General features: G+C 41.3%; 1 long non-coding RNA gene across 1 annotated transcript; it reads right to left on the bottom strand.

Annotated features, from left to right (window-relative positions):
• Positions 1 to 13,935: 13,935 nt before the first annotated feature.
• On the bottom strand, positions 13,936 to 15,877 carry LOC129045295 (uncharacterized). Its single transcript, XR_008504939.1, has 3 exons — positions 15,749 to 15,877; positions 15,002 to 15,094; positions 13,936 to 14,063 (listed from the first exon to the last, which is right to left on the bottom strand). It is a non-coding gene; the product is annotated as an uncharacterized LOC129045295 (long non-coding RNA).

The following is a 15,877-nucleotide window of genomic DNA, read 5'->3' as shown; positions in this document are numbered from 1 at the left end:
GGAGGTGTTGAACTTTGAGCTAGGTTTTAAAAGTTGGGTATAGAATTCAACACAGGAAGATGAATACAGGACATTCCAGAAAAGGTAATGGTGTGAGCAAAGGCATGGAAGGATGGCAAACTTGATTTCCACTGATGACAACTATTAGTCTAATTTGGTTAAAAAGTGTGTTGTCTGTAGTTGGCTAGTAGCATATCTCGCTAAAAAGTCAATTAAGGTTTGATTGGAGAGGACATTAAATGTCAGGCTGATGATAACGTAGTAGTTTTCAACTTTTTTTTATAGCTTTGTTTTTAAAAAATTAGTATGCAATGGGAGCACAACTGCTGTGGCTAAAATGCTTCCTCCCATTGCACTCACATACTCTGATGCTTTTAAGGAGTTCCATGGAAACCTTAGGACTCTACAGAGAAGAACTGTGCTAAGAAATGCCTTCTTTTTTTTTTTTTTTTTTTTTTTGTCTCTCTAGAGATAGGACCTTGCTCTGTCACCCAAGATGGAGTGCAGTTGTGCCATCATAGCTCACTGAAGCCTTGAACTCCTGGGCTTGGGGAATCCTGCCTCAGCCTCCTGAGTATCTGGGACTACAGGCGTGCACACTAAGCCTGACTAATTTTGTGGATTTTTTTTTTGTAGAGATTGTGTCTTCCTATATATCCCAGCTCGTCTCGAACTCCTGGCCTTAGCTTCCCAAAGTGTTGGGATTACAGGCTTGAGCCACCACACCTGGCCAAGAAATGCATTTTTCACAGGCAAGGTGCAGCCATTAAATGTTTTTCGTTGTTGTTGTTATTGTTGTTTTGAGACAGAGTCTTGCTCTGTCACCCAGGCTGGAGTGCAGTGGAGAGATCTTGGCTCACTGCAAACTCCACCTCCCAGATTCAAGTGATTCTCCTGCCTCAGCCTCCTGAGTAGCTGGGACCACAGGCAAACGCTCCAGCATCTGGTTAATTTTTATACTTTTTTGTAGAGACGGGGTTTCGCCATGTTGGCCAGGCTGGTGTGGAACTCCTGACCTCAAGTGATACACCCCCCTTGGCCTCCCAAAATGCTGAGATTACAAGTGTGAGCCACCGCACCTGGCCCATTAAATATTTTTAAGCTTGGAGATGACAAAATTAGAATAGAATATTCTGAAGATACACCTGGCTTTGGCAGCACTATTGAATTAATTGGCAAGGGGCAAACTAAAGACAGGAAAACAGAAAAAGAAAAACACACTGGCCAACTGGTGTTTAGTAAGCCCTGAGTAAATATAGTTGTCCCTCTGTATCCATGGGGGAATTGGTCCCAGGATGCCCCACAAATACCAAACTTCACAGATGCTCAAGTCCCTTATATATAATGGTGTACTTGAAGTCATTTCTAGATTATAAGATCTATACACTACAATGTAAATGCTGTAGTTGTTATACTGTATTGTTTAGGGAATAATGACAAGAAATAAAATTTGTTCATACTCAGTATAGATGCTTTTTTCTTCAAATATTTTCTATCTACAGTTGGTTGAATCCAGGGATGCAGAACCCACAGATACAAAGGGCCAACTGTTCTTGCTAGATGAATGATCATAGCAGGGAGGGAAATAGAAAAAGATATTGTCAAGTAATCATTGATAACACTTGCTACTAACTGATTATAGGAGACAAGAGAGAGATTATGGTGAGAAATTCAAGGTTTTAAGTCTGGGCTCCTGGGAGAAGGGCAAGAGTACTAATAGGAAATAAGAAAAGCTTAAGAGGAAATGATTTGATGGGAAAGATTATGTGTTAGATATTTAGCAGGTTAAATACATTGGAGAGATACTCAACTGGAAATGTCTAGGGACATTTGAAAATGAGAGACTGGAACTTAAGAGAAAGACCAGAGTTATTGACACAGATGCAATAATGTAATAAAGGCCCATGAGTGAATGAGATGGCATAGAGAAGTCAAAGAGGTGAGGCAGATTCTGGGAAACAAGGACATTTAGGGGATGGGAGGGGGAAGGGAAGCTAAAAAGATATCAGAATGTTTAGAGAGGAAAAAGAAAATCATGATCATTTGTCATAAAAACCAAGTGAGAGACACTTTAAAGGAGGGGGCAACCAACACAGTTAATTGCTCCAAAGGCATAAGAAGGAACGGAATTGAGAAAAGGTGACAGTATTTTGGACTTATCAGCTACCCTCAAAAGAGCAGTTTCAGGTAGTAAAAAAAAAAAAAAAAAAAAAAAAAAAAAGAGGTCTGGTTATACCGTTTGAGGAATAAAAGGATGGGGAAGAAATGGAAATAATGCTATAGGCCAGGTGATATGGTTTGGTCATGTCCCCACCCAAATCTCATCTTGAATTATAGCTCCCATAATTCCCACGTGTTGTGGGAGGGCCCCAGTGGGAGATAATTGAATCATGGGGGCGATTTACCCCATATTGTTCTTGTGGTAGTGACTAAGTCTCACCAGATCTGATGCTTTTATAAGGGGAAACCCCTTGGTTCTCATTCTCTCTTGTCTGCTGCCATGTAAGACGTGCCTTTTGCCTTCCACCATGATTGTGAGGTTCCCCAGCCACGTGGAACTGTGAGTCCATTAAACTTCTTTTTCTTTATAAATTATCCAGTCTCAGGTATATCTTTATCAGCAGCATGAAAAAAGACTAATACACCAAGCTTTCAAGAATTCCAGTGATAAACAGAACAAGAGAATCAAGGAGTAACTAGATTGCAGGAAACATTTTTTCATTTTTTAAAGCCTGAGAGAATCCCGAGCATGTTTCTGGGCAAACAGACAAAGGAGAAAGAGTCAACAGAAAAAAAACTGATGGCGAAAAAAAATTAGTCAAGTTAAATTTTCTGAGTGATTAAAGCCGTACTTATCAAAGTTGAAGATATGGTTAGTGAAAACAGAGTACCTGAAATTCGTACATAAGTCTTGTAAATGGACAATTATTGCATGTAAGGCTATAGCTTAAGAAGTCGCATGAAATATGCTTTACCTGGAAAAATGCTCCTGTGTACCCAATTCATCATCTGGCAGGAGGCTAAGCAGCAGTTCTTTCAGTCGGCACAGAAAACAGAGAAGTTTATTACCTTGAAACACTGTTATGGGCTATCATTACATTAGGCTGTTTGTATAAGTGCTTGAAAATATTGAGCTGTAATTTCAAGGAAATTATGCTAAAGTTCTCAGGCTCTGTAGAAAGTAGATTAAAACTCAGTCTAGCCAAGAGGAGCCTAAGCAGACATGAAAACTAAATGTGGTATGCTATTCTGAATGCGTTCCTGGAACTGAAAAATGACAGTAGGTAAAAACCAAGAAAATCTGCATAAAGCATGGACTTTAGTAATAATAATGTCTCAATATTGGCTCATTAATTTTCCTTCCTTCCTTCCTTCCTTTTTTTTCTTTTTTTTTTTGATGGAGTCTCCCTCTGTCGCCCAGGCTGGAGTACAGTGGCACTATCTCGGCTTACTGCAACCTCCGCCTCCCCGGTTCAAGCAATTCTTGTGCCTCAGCCTCCTGAGTAGCTGGGAATACAGGCAACCAGCACCATGCCTAGCTAATTTTTTGTATTTTTAGTACAGACAGGGTTTACCATGTTGATCAGGCTAGTCTCGAACTCCTGACCTCAAGTGATTCGCCTGCCTCTGCCTCCCAAAGTGCTGGGATTAGGGGCCTGAACCACTGTGCCCAGCCGGCCCTGGCTCATTAATTGTAACAAATGTACCGCACGAATGTAAGAGGTTAATAATTGCAGAAACTGGGTGTGAGGTATACGGGAACTCTCTGTACTATCCTCTCAATATTTCTGTAAATCTAAAAATTTTCTTAAAAATACAGTCTATTAAAAACAACAACAAAAAATAAACTTGAAAAGCCGAATCCCGACAACAAGGCATAGAAAGCGCACCTGAACTCCAGCCATTTTCATTCTGTAAGCAAGCAGAGTAAAACTGTATGGACCACTCAGAGAAGAGGTGGGATTTGAACTAGCAGCCTGTGTGCTTCCTGATACCACCTCTCTCTGGCTTGAGACTTGCTTATTAAAGTGAGGTCTGATCACACTCTCTGCTTTGGCTACTGGAAAACACAGATCCGAGTTGTGGCCCACTTTTGGCAACATTGACGGTGCATGCATTCACTTAGTGCAGCCATTGGGTGCATGGGCTCTGGAGCCAATGATTAGATTCAAATCCCGTCTCCACCATAGTAGCTGTGGAATCGGCCCAGTTGCTCAGCCTCTCTGGGTCTATTCCTTATCTGTAAAATGGAGATGATAACAGTGCCTGCCTCAGATGGTTCCTTGAGGATGAAATGAGTTAATATATGTAAAGTGCTTAGAACAGGCTCACAGTAAGAGCTCAGCAAATGTTGGCTATTTATTTGGGGTGTTTTGTGTATTAGTCTTATCCCTTGCGTTATTCATTTTCCAGCTCTCATTTTTTTTTTTTTTTTTTGCCTGTGTCCCAATTTCCTCATTTCCAGACTCTGTTCCCTTTATTTTGTCCTTTCGATATATGTTGTTAAGCCATTTTAAGTCTTTAACTACGCTAATCTTCCCTCGGCTAACTGACCATTGATTGTGGAACTATTAATACATTCCTTATTTGTAGTTTTTAAAGCACAAAAATATAAACATATTATGCATGGCCGGTGTTAGGATGTGGTTCTGGACTCTGAGGTTTAGGACTGTATTTTAATATAATTTTAAAGTGTGTGTGTTTGTATTTTTCCTAAGCAACTAAAATCAGCCCATTGAAGAAAATAGTTAACATCAGCAAAATGTATTATTTTGCTAGGCTAAGCCAAGGTCATTTTGATATGCCCCAAATTTTCATTATAAACTATATCTCTTGGCTCATTAAACAAGTTCAATCATAAAAGTCTCCATACATGTATAGTTTACTAATTTTGGTGTTAATGGATGTCAGAGGTAGCTCAACTTTAATCGTAACCCCTATGCAAACAACTGCCAGTCTCCTGGTGTTTCAGGTGTAAGGGTTAACTTTCACAGGGACAAGAGGACTAGGCTGCTTATTTTTTAAATCTGAGAGATTCCTACCTTGAGTGGGGAGATTGAGTTCATCATTTTATAAGTCAAGTCCCATATTAATGCTTCTTCAGGGAATCAATGCAAAATTTCTGGAGAAAAAATATTTTTAGAATAATTTTTAAATGCTTTGAAAAACTGGGTATGTTTCATAGTCTTGCATCTTTGATTGGTGGCATGAGAGGTTCCAGCAGATATCCTTAAAAAAAAAAAAACTTTTTAAAAACGTAGTTAGCATACATAGAAATCTTTTAGCCATCTCCAATTTATTTAGTATAACAAATGAGCTGCCAGGCACGGTGGCTCACACCTGTAATCCTAGCACTTTGGGAGGCCAAGGTGTGTGGATTGCCTGAGCCCAGGAGTTCAAGACCAGCCCAGGCAACATGGCAAAACCCCATTTCTACTAAAAATAGAAAAAAAATTGCTGGGAGTGGTGGCACACGCCTATAGTTCAGGTACTTGGGAGGCTGAGGTAGGAGAAGCGCCTGAGCCCGGGAGAGCAAGGTTGCAGTGGGCAGAGATCGTGTTGCTGCACTCCAGCCTGGGCTACCAGAGTGAGACTCTGTCTCAAAAAGAAAAAAAGAAATGAGACAAGGAATAAGCTTATTTCTTCCCCCAATTACTAGAAAATTATTGCAATATCAATTATTATAAGATCAATTTTTTTTCCCATTGGTTCACTATGCCACCTTTATTGCATATCAAATTACTTAATGCATTTGCAAGTCCACATTCCAGGACTTCATGTCTGTCTCATTGATCTGCTGGTCTATTCCTGCTCCAGTTCTGATTTAATTACTGTCGCTTCCTAATACATTTTAATATTTTATATTTTTATTTCCAGCAATTTGATTGAATATTTCTTGGGATTGGCATGCTTTTCTGGGAAGGATTTAGAATGTTGGAAATGGGTCAGAAGCATATTTTAAACCTCCTATAGCACCAGCTCCTTTTTTTAACAGAGAAGCTTTTTTTCTTTTCCATCTAGAACAATTGTAATTTTAGAGAATGAGTAGTAAGGAATCTTGAGTGTTCTTCCAGTGAGCTCCCTGCTCTCTTTCTCTCATTCTGTCTTTGTATCTTAATTATATTAAAGTTGAGCCTCAAACACTTCATAGTTTGGAGGAGATCAGCAACCATTCCAGTGAGGCACAGCATCTGCTATGCTTTTGGATTCCTTTCAATCTCCCCTTAATTTTATCCACAGCTCTCTTTAGTCAGGAAGGATCAGTCCAGATTTCTCTACAAATGTTATTCCATAGACATACACATGACTATACACAGTATCTATTTTCTCTGATGTTGTTCTTCCAACTAATAGGTCATTTAGATTATTGTTTTGTGTTTCTCTTTTCTTGTTTCCCTCCCTGTCAGCTTTTAATTAAGAGAAGTGTATCTTTCCATTGGTTAGTATACTGCATAATTTATGCGTACATTTTTAAGCATTAATTTATAGCTCTTTTACTAATTTTTTATTCAGTAAAAGGCAAGTGGCTTCCATGTCTTTCCTTTTTTGACAGAGAAGAGGAAGGGGCAGACATTACAGCATAATCAGAATGGACTCCAAAGACATAGAGCCCTAAAGGTAGGAAAGTAGGAAGAAAGAAGGAAGGAAGGGAGGAAAGGAGGAAGGAAGGAAGGGAGGAAAGGAGGAAGGAAAGAAGGGAGGAAGGGAGGCAGGAAGGGAAGGGGAGGGGAGGGGAAAGGAAGGGAAGGGGAGGGGAGGGGAAAGGAAGGGAAGGGGAGGGGAGGGGAAGGGAAGGGAGGGGAAGGGAAGAGAATGGAAGGGAAGAAGGAGGGAGGGAGGGAGAAATGGAGGGAGGGAGGAAAGCAGGCAGGCAGGCATTGTGCTTTTCCTGTTGGATGGCTGCCAGACAGAGTCCATCCTCTACTGGAGGAAGATGGACCTTCCATTTGCTCTCTTCTTTCTGCTGGGAAAGGACCTTGTGTCTCACCTTGCAGGAAAGGTTGACTTCTCAGCACATTTGCATCCTCCAAACTCTAAGAGAAGGAGAAAAGGTGACCTGGCAAAGATGGAAACATCCTTGAGTCAGAAGCCCTTCTTGTGAAAGCTGCCAGGATGTATTCAGTGGCCCCTGAGTCCTTCCAGTGAACCAGTTTCTGAGTAGGAGATGATGACAGCCCTTTCCTAGCCCTTTGCAGGTTGGTGTGATTGCTCTGCAGAGAAGAGGACCTGACAGGCTTTCAGGCCCCTGAAGGTATTCAAACTTCAGTGCCAACAAATGGAAGTGGAAAAGCAGCCCTGGGGAACCAGAAGAGTTGAGGTAGAGTTCCTCTATCAGCTGGCAGTTCAGAGGCTATTTCCTGCAGAAAGCCCTCCCTAGTCCCTGGTCTGGGTAAAGCAGCTCTGAGTTCTTGCAGCTGCAGCCTCCTCCACCGCCGTGTGGATGAATTTTCATTAAGCACAGCTCTTCCATCCCATCTCTGTGCTTCCTGGGCATGGATGATGTGTGTTTCACCTCATGACCCTTTGGAGCCTAAGTCCAGGGACTGTATCACCCATTGCTAAGGAAGGTCCTCCTTCCTTCTAATTTTTGCTACGCACCCATGTCCCTGTTGCGTACATACTATCTAACAGGGCTGTGCTTGGGCATTGCTTTCAGGAAGAGAGGAGTCAGCATGTTCTGTGGAATGCTATGAAGAATCAAAACAGTTAACAGTTTGTCACTGGCATGAAGTCAAAAGATAAGACATATTGGAGAAAGAATCTGTTACAAGCTCTTTATTCTAATAGCCAATTAGACCTAGAGTGGAATAAGAGACCAGAAACTGGATGACAAGAAGTGAAGACTATTCAATAACAATTAGGCATGAGATAAATTCTGAGTTAGAGAAATGAATAATTTGAAAGAAACATAACATCAGCTATACTGAACATATTTTTGTAGGAATAAGAAAGGAACCAGGGAATTTTCCAAAGATATTTGATTGTTAAAAACCTTACTTAAGTGCACTACTTCCAAAATGAATAAGAAGATAGAAATGAAGACTTCAGAAACAAAATATAGGATCTGAGAAAACAGGCTGGGCACGGTGGCTCACGCCTGTAATCCCAGTACTTTGGGAGGCTGAGGCGGGTGGATCACCTGAAGTCAGGAGTTCGAGGCAAGCCGGGTCAACATGGCGAAACTCTGTCTCTAGTAAAAATACAAAAATCAGGCATGGTGGTGCACGCGCCTGTAATCCCAGCTATTCGGGAGGCTGACAGGAGAATCGCTTGAACCTGGGAGGCAGAGGTTGCAGTGAGCCGAGATCACAGCCACTGTACTCCAGTCTGGGTGACAAAGTGAGACTCTGTTTCAAAAAAAAAATAAAATAAAAAGATCTGAGAAAACATAATCAAATACTTCTCTGAAGAATTTCAACACTGAAATGGCCTCTCTTTTGTTACACATGGCTAAAAAATCTCCTTATATTGGGTTCTGAAGCATTTTCATGGAGCATGATCTGTGAGTTACTACACATAGCATCATAAATGCAATTGTTGACATTTTTTAAAGGTAAAAAAGCATATCTATTCTACCAGGTTTGTGAAGGAATAGAAATATAAAGGCTAACCCTTTACCTATATCCATACACGGGGTTCATATTCTGCATGAAGAGCCTATTAACTTTCGCATATTTAGGGTCCCCAGTCAGAGCTTCCAGCCTCTTGTGCAAAGTTTGGTTGGGCAATGCTCAGTGACCCATTCCAGCATCTACCATCCCACCTGGGAAAAGGTGGTCACGGAGATAACTATGGCAATTGTTCTTTTATCCAGTTGGGTGAGGCCATTGAAAATGTGGATCTTGTTCTGAAGCTCTCTAATTTCATGTTTGAAGCACAAAGCTTGGGCCTTGGCTGAGCAAACAACCTCAAGAGGCACTATGGCAACCTTGGCTTCCATAAAATTGTTCTTCCAAGAGAGTGGAAGTGGATGCCCAATGCCTTGTTGTAGCTCCTTTGAGTACGAGAATCATTTGCTGTTTGACCCAAAGAAACTTGACTGCCAGAGGGAAGAAAGGCAATTGAGCTGAGAAAAGCAGTATTTAAAGACCAAGGCAGGAAATGAAGCAGTGAGCAGCTGCTAGAGCAGCAGCACCTGTGTATGATGAGCAAAGTATCTGGCCATTGGCACATCAATAGCCAGCTCTGTTGAATCCCCTATTATAATTCTGATTTCTCTCACTCAGTTCAGGGATTTGGAATTGGGCAGCCAATTCTGTGTTTACCTTGGTAGTAACACTCCTGCATATGCAATCATGTCGGGAAGTGAGTATTGTTACAAGCAGAACATTTGGTGGAGGAACATATTATCAATCCTATAATAGATAAAAGAACCACAATCCTAAACCCTCAAATTCATTTTTTGGCTTTCCTGAGAGAACTGAGAATTGTGGGTAACCTTGAGGAAGGAAGGAAACAAGCTTCGCTGAAGCTGGGCTCATTTTCAGCTGTCAGTGGAAAAACACAAGGCTGCACCAGTCTCCACTGAAACGCTCAGGCTCGGCCAGTAGTTGTTTTCCAGCTTCTTGTTACCTTTGAAATCCAAACATTTTCGATTTCTTCCTTTCTGCTGTGCCAGCATGACGGAGCTAAGTGAGACAGTCTGCACCAGGAAGGCGCCGCAGTTATGCACTGTGTCACCACCGGACATGCAGCTGGGGAATGTGCAGGGCGCCTGCAGCCGAAGGGCCAGAGTGTGTTTTGAAGACGTGATCATAGCCACTTTCAGTTCATCTTGCCTTAAATCAGTGGACAAAAAGAGGCAGCTGACACTTCGCTTGTAAGGGATAGTAACACTATAATAAATCACATTTTTTCTGTGCCAGTTTTCTACCTTGCCCTAATTTCATAGATGAAATCACATGTGTAAAACTGACTTTGCAATTTAGCTCTGAAGTCCAGAAAGGCTACCCAGGGATCACCGTGCCTTTTTTTATACTTATTCCCTGATATGTTAAATCACCTAGAAAGCTGAAGGAAAAAGCTCTCCTGCCTGAGCAAGTGCAAGGAGGGTGCCATCTGAAGGACAGTCCACCATTCTAAAGGTGAGTGCAAGTGAAGACCTAGGAGTAATAACAATAACAATTATTATCGTTCTATTTTTAACCTCAGATGCAGTGAGTTGATTAATTACACTCCTCAGTTCATGGCACATTTTTATTGTTACTCCTTTCAATTCCTACTCTTGTTTCATGTATTTGTTTAGGTTCCATTCCAGCTTACGGACTTACCCCCAAATCCAGCCACCACCCCACAGCTAACTGTTTGAGTATGTTTAATGTACGTGTATTTATTTGTATGTGTTCTCACAAATTGTGTAAGCCTATATTATCAATTTACATAATGGTACTGTGTTATGTATCTTTCCCTTTCCTTTTTCACTCAGGTCGGTTTTTAAGATCCAACTTTGTTGCCATGTGTATATTGAGTCTATTGATTCTAATTGCTACAGAATACTCCATGACTCTTATCTCTTCATTAGGTGATTACTATATGCCAAATTCACTACTAAGTGATTTAGGTATATTGATAACTTGGATTACCAATAACATTGAGAGTGTGAAGCATTTGTGTTCATCAAAAGGGATGTGAGTTTCTCAGAAGGCCTAAGAAACCTGGCTCTCTGGAGGTATTTTCAAGGGCTAGATCGCCAGCCACTTTGCCAGCTCACTGTCTCTGCTGTCATGGGTCTCTCTCTTCTGTACAGTGACTTTCCCTCTCCCTTGCTTTCCTTTTCACATCTGTCTAAACAACTCCTAATTTGCTAGCCCAGGGGGCTCCTTATTTTTTTATTAATTTTTTTGGTCACAGTCTTCTGTGAGCACCAGTCTAGTGATTTAAAGCATGGGCTCTGGGATCAGCCCATCTGGGTTCAAATCCTAGCTCTACGTTAACCAGTTGGTGTAACCTGAGGCAAACTGCTTAATCTATCTGCACCTCATATCCTCATCTGTAAGATGGGGATGATGGCACCTACTCTATAGGGTTGCTGTGAAAATTAAACGGGGTGTTACAGTGCCAGGCATGCAGTAACTGTTCAGTAAGTATTTTTTACTTTTCTGGTCCCTTTGCCTGGAATAACACATACACCAAACAAATCTTGCAAATAATTTCAAAAGGTATCTAAAATTGCTCTTTTTTAAGGTTACCAACCTTAAAATTCAAATTCAAGTTCTCCAGGTCCAACGATTACCCTTCTGTTCCGGTCCTGCTACTTCCTTCAGCAGCACAGGCCAGCCCCCCCTTTTTGAAAGTCTTTATCCCGCGAGTCCCAGGAATCTACTCTTTCTGGGCTTTCCTCCTGCCTCAGAGGCCCGATTTTGAATGAGTAAGGACCGAGAAGCCATTTAGCTTCTTTATCTACGCTCTCCCTGGAATAACCTTCTTATCCTGTCCCCTGGGTTTAAACATCAGCCACACACTGATGAATCTCAGATCATCAGCCCCTATCTCTCCCTTAAGCCTCGAGCTCACCTTAAGGGCCATCCCTCGGATATCCAGCACCCGTCAAACCTGGCATGTGCACAAGCGGAGTCTTCATTTCCTCTGGACTTGCAAACCTGCCTCTTCCGCAGTCTCACTTACCTCTGCCAGTTGTGCAGAGAATCGACTCATGCAGGGAAAGGAACTCCCCGCAGGAGTCCAGGCGAGAGAGGTTTGTGGCTTGGACTGGAGTTGTGGCAGAGGAAAAGATGAGCAGTGGCCACATAACCAGATTATTTTGGCAAGGGATGGGGTGAAGATGCAGACTAGGAGCCAGGAGCCAAAACTCCATGTACGCGAGACAGGCAGAGTTAAGGGAAACTACAGGGAATGTTGTGGGGACCCAGAAGAATGTGTGTTTTGCTGCTCACCGTTGCATAGGTGCAGGGAAAAGAAGACTCTTTATGAGACAGTTTTTAGGGAAGATGGGTTACAAAGTGAATGATATGTTGCAGAAAAGGGTAGATAAAGCCATCACAGATCCCCATAATCAGATGTGATTTCTCAGTCCTCTAAAGTCTCACAGATATATAACACAAATACATACATACATAAATATGTATGTATGTGCGTACATAATTATGTGTGTACATATACACACATATATACATACATATATGTGTATGGGAAATACATCTATATTTATGTATGTAAATATGTGTATATGTACACACATAATTATGTATATACACACATATATAATTATGTATATACACACATATATACATAATTATGTATACACACACATATATACATATTTATGTATATATTTATGTATGTATATATGAGTGTATGTATATATGTACACACATATATACATACATAAATACATATATATGTATCTCCCTTTTTTAATTTTTAAAAATTATAAGATATTTCAAACATGCAGAAAATTCTGATGTTACAAATCTTCTTACACCTATCTGGCTTTAATGTATGCACCCTTTTAATGGCACCTACCTATGTAGCGTTGTATTAGTGTTTCTTTCTCCTCCTATATTATAGAGAGGTTCTGAAGGCAGGGGCTTGACCTCCTCTTTGTGTCTCAGGAGCATCTTGCACAGCATCTGTATACCTTAGACCCCCTAATTGTTGCTCAATTGAATTGAGTTCTTGAAAGACCTCAAAGAGGCCTGCAGGAAAAAGGAAAGTGTAGCAAGCAGCACATACGATTCTCACAGATTTGAGAAGCTGCAGCTATTTTTAAGGTATATTAATTCGGAAGGAATTACTGGAAGTGAAAATAGGACAGCTGCATCTTGTGGCATATAACATTGAAAACTTATTTCATAGACTGATATCCTTGACTAATATTTCTGATGCCAGAATTAAAGCCACAGGCAACCCGAATCCCAGCTTTCCATGATTTCCGTGCCCTCCTACAAATGATAAATTTATTATGAAAGATCTTTAGCTGATAACAATTTACCATCAGCTACATCAGGTTCATTAGATGTTTATGCCCTTTGTCGAGTCCCAATGGTTTTGTCTTCTGCCCTGACCTCCCTTTACCTGCTACAAATGCAGGAAAGCGTTGTACTGCCTGAAATATTAGAATTCTACCATATTGCTCCTTGGCACAGAGCTACCTCAATGACTTACCAGAATTTCCAGAATTCAAAGAAGAATTTGCTGTATACCAAGGTAAATGAGACCTTGGCAAGCTTTCTAGCTAGTGGTAATGGCATCTAGCTTGCCCTGGATGGTCCCAGTTGTAGATCAGTGAATTATTTTCATGCTTCCTCTTCACTCTCAAAAGTGTCTCTGGGCCAGGCATGGTGGCTTACGCCTGTAATCCCAGCACTTTAGGAGGTCGAGGTGGGCGGATCACCTGAGGTCAGGAGTTTGAGACAAGCCTGGCCAACATGGTGAAACCCCATCTCTACAAAAAAATACAAAAATTAGCTGGGCGTGGTGGCAGGCGCCTATAGTCCCAGCTACTCAGGAGGCTGAGGCATGAGAATCACTTGAACCCGGGAGGCGGAGGTTGCAGTGAGCTGTGATCACGTCACTGAACTCCAGCCTGGGCAACAGTGAGACTCGATCTCAAAAAAAAAGTGTCTCCGGTTTAGCTCATAAATTATATGATCACTCTATTAATCCCCCACCTAAACTTTTTACATCAGAGGACCTGCGTTCTGTGGATGGGACTTCCATTTTTTAAATTTCTGCAGTGTCTCATTAAGTGGATTAAATAAGAGCCTTTGATTTGTTAAAGGAAGACATACTAGACATCACAAACCACTCTTTATTTTTGGCATTCCGCTTTCTGAACATAACACAAACCAAAATAACCCCGAGATGTTACCATCATGAATTGTGCAGACGTGACATAGCCGCTTTCCATGGGGAAAATGTAAACCATCAAAAATAAATAAGACTAAAATTTAAATTACACGGTAAAAAATGTTCAACATTTATAGTCCTGGACCATTTACTGAATCTAATTGAAAGCCAGCTTAAATTTCAAAAACAGCAACAACAATTCAGGCTGCCTTTTTTTATTACACATTGGATTCCTCCTTGTCTCTTCGCTTCATCTATATCAGGTCAAAAAAATAAAATAAAAATAAAAATAATACAACATTGGAATCATGTGAAGTTATAACAATATTTTCAGCCCAGCAATTTCAGCCCAATTTTCAGCAGTAATGTTTCATTAGAATCAAACATTTCCTAGATGGTTTAAAAACACAATGAAAATCTGGCACTTTGGGAGCTTATGTGAATACAGCTTTAACTTCTTATTTTCAAAGAAAAATGAGATTTAACATTAAAAAACTAAAGCAATGCCCCTGAAGGTTCTTCTCTTAAAAAAGAAAGGAAGCTCAGCCTGCTGTACACATTAAATAATTCAAATCAATGATCCTTTTAAGCCTTTAGCAATGCATGAACCAATAGGGAGAAGCAATCTAATACTTCATGCATTTAGGGGATTGCATTAGAAAGACTGCAAGTCTGCTTCTGCTTTTATAAATGCAAATGTATGCAGAGCAGACAGATTGCGATCTGTACAATTTAGCAATGATCGAAACTTGTAATTTTTGAAAATGGGACAGATTTCCAGACTAGTTATATTAAGATGCTTCTTATTGAAGAAGAATCCAAACCAAACAAACCATTCAATGCCACTTCCTCTTTTAACCAGAAACAAATAAACAAAGGCATCACAAATTAGAAAAAGTTATATACCATCTTGTTTCCTTCATGGATTGTTCAAGTTGAGAGGCAGCTTAGGGTAGTGGAATAAACATTTCCAGCATGTATCACTGCATTACTCATCTTTATGTCCCTAAAACACAGGAATGAAGGGAAATGTTTCCCCATTCAAGGACCAGAGTGGGCTTAAGTTTAACTTCCAGAGTAGCCAGGTCTCTGGTTCTGTGGACTATGCTCTCCTTGAACCATAGACAGGAAGGCAGGCCAGAGTCAGGGCAGTCAATAAATATATGCTGAATGAAAGCCTTTGTTTACTCACAGAAACTTGAGTGCTCATCATCTTTTCACGTTTGTAATATCACAGCTCCAGAGGTTTATTTGATGATGGCGAGTGCCTAGAATGTGCCACAAACTGGGGAAATAAAGGTGAAAACATGGCATTTACTCTCAAAGAGCCTGCAGTCTGGCGGGAAAGACAGATAAGTAAATATACGATTAAGATGAGTGCTAGCGGCTGGGCATGGTGGCTCACGCCTGTAATCCCAGCACTTTGGGAGACTGAGGCGGGTGAATCGCCTAAGTCCAGGAGTTCAAGACCAGCCTGGGCAACACGATGAAACCCCATCCTTTAAAAATTACAATAAATTAACTGGGCATAGTGGCACGTGCCTGTGGTCCCAGCTCCTCGGGAGGCTGAGGTGGGAGGATTGCTTGAGTCTGGGAGGTAGAGGTTGCAGCAGGCTGAGATGGTGCCACTGCACTCCAGCCTGGGTGATACAGTAAGACTCTGTCTCATAAATAATAAATAAATAAATAAATAAATGTACAAAGGCAGGCAGAGAGGCATCTAGAAGAGTGGGAGGCACTGAGGTTACAATAATTCAATCAAATCTTCATTAGGAATGTCTATGTGTGAGGCATGGTGTGGGGCACAAGGGATGGAGTCCCTGTAGATGCTAGGAGTTCAGGAAGGGGAATGACATCCAGTCGTGCTTCGGAACAATCACTCTGGAGGCGAGGCAGAGGAGGATGGTGGGGCTTACAGCCTAGAGGCCAGGAGGCTTACTGTGGGCCCGAACCAACACAGTGACGGGCTGGAGAAAAAGAATGCCTGCTTATGAGAGAGACTCCAGCCAGCTTTCCCACAATGCGGCCGCTGCTTCACTTTCAGTCAGAGCCGATGGTTCTGGAGTTC

This window comes from Pongo pygmaeus, chromosome 8 (genome assembly GCF_028885625.2).
Source record: "Pongo pygmaeus isolate AG05252 chromosome 8, NHGRI_mPonPyg2-v2.0_pri, whole genome shotgun sequence".
Classification (NCBI taxonomy): Eukaryota; Metazoa; Chordata; class Mammalia; order Primates; family Hominidae; genus Pongo; species Pongo pygmaeus.
This window is presented reverse-complemented; position numbering and strand designations above follow the sequence as displayed.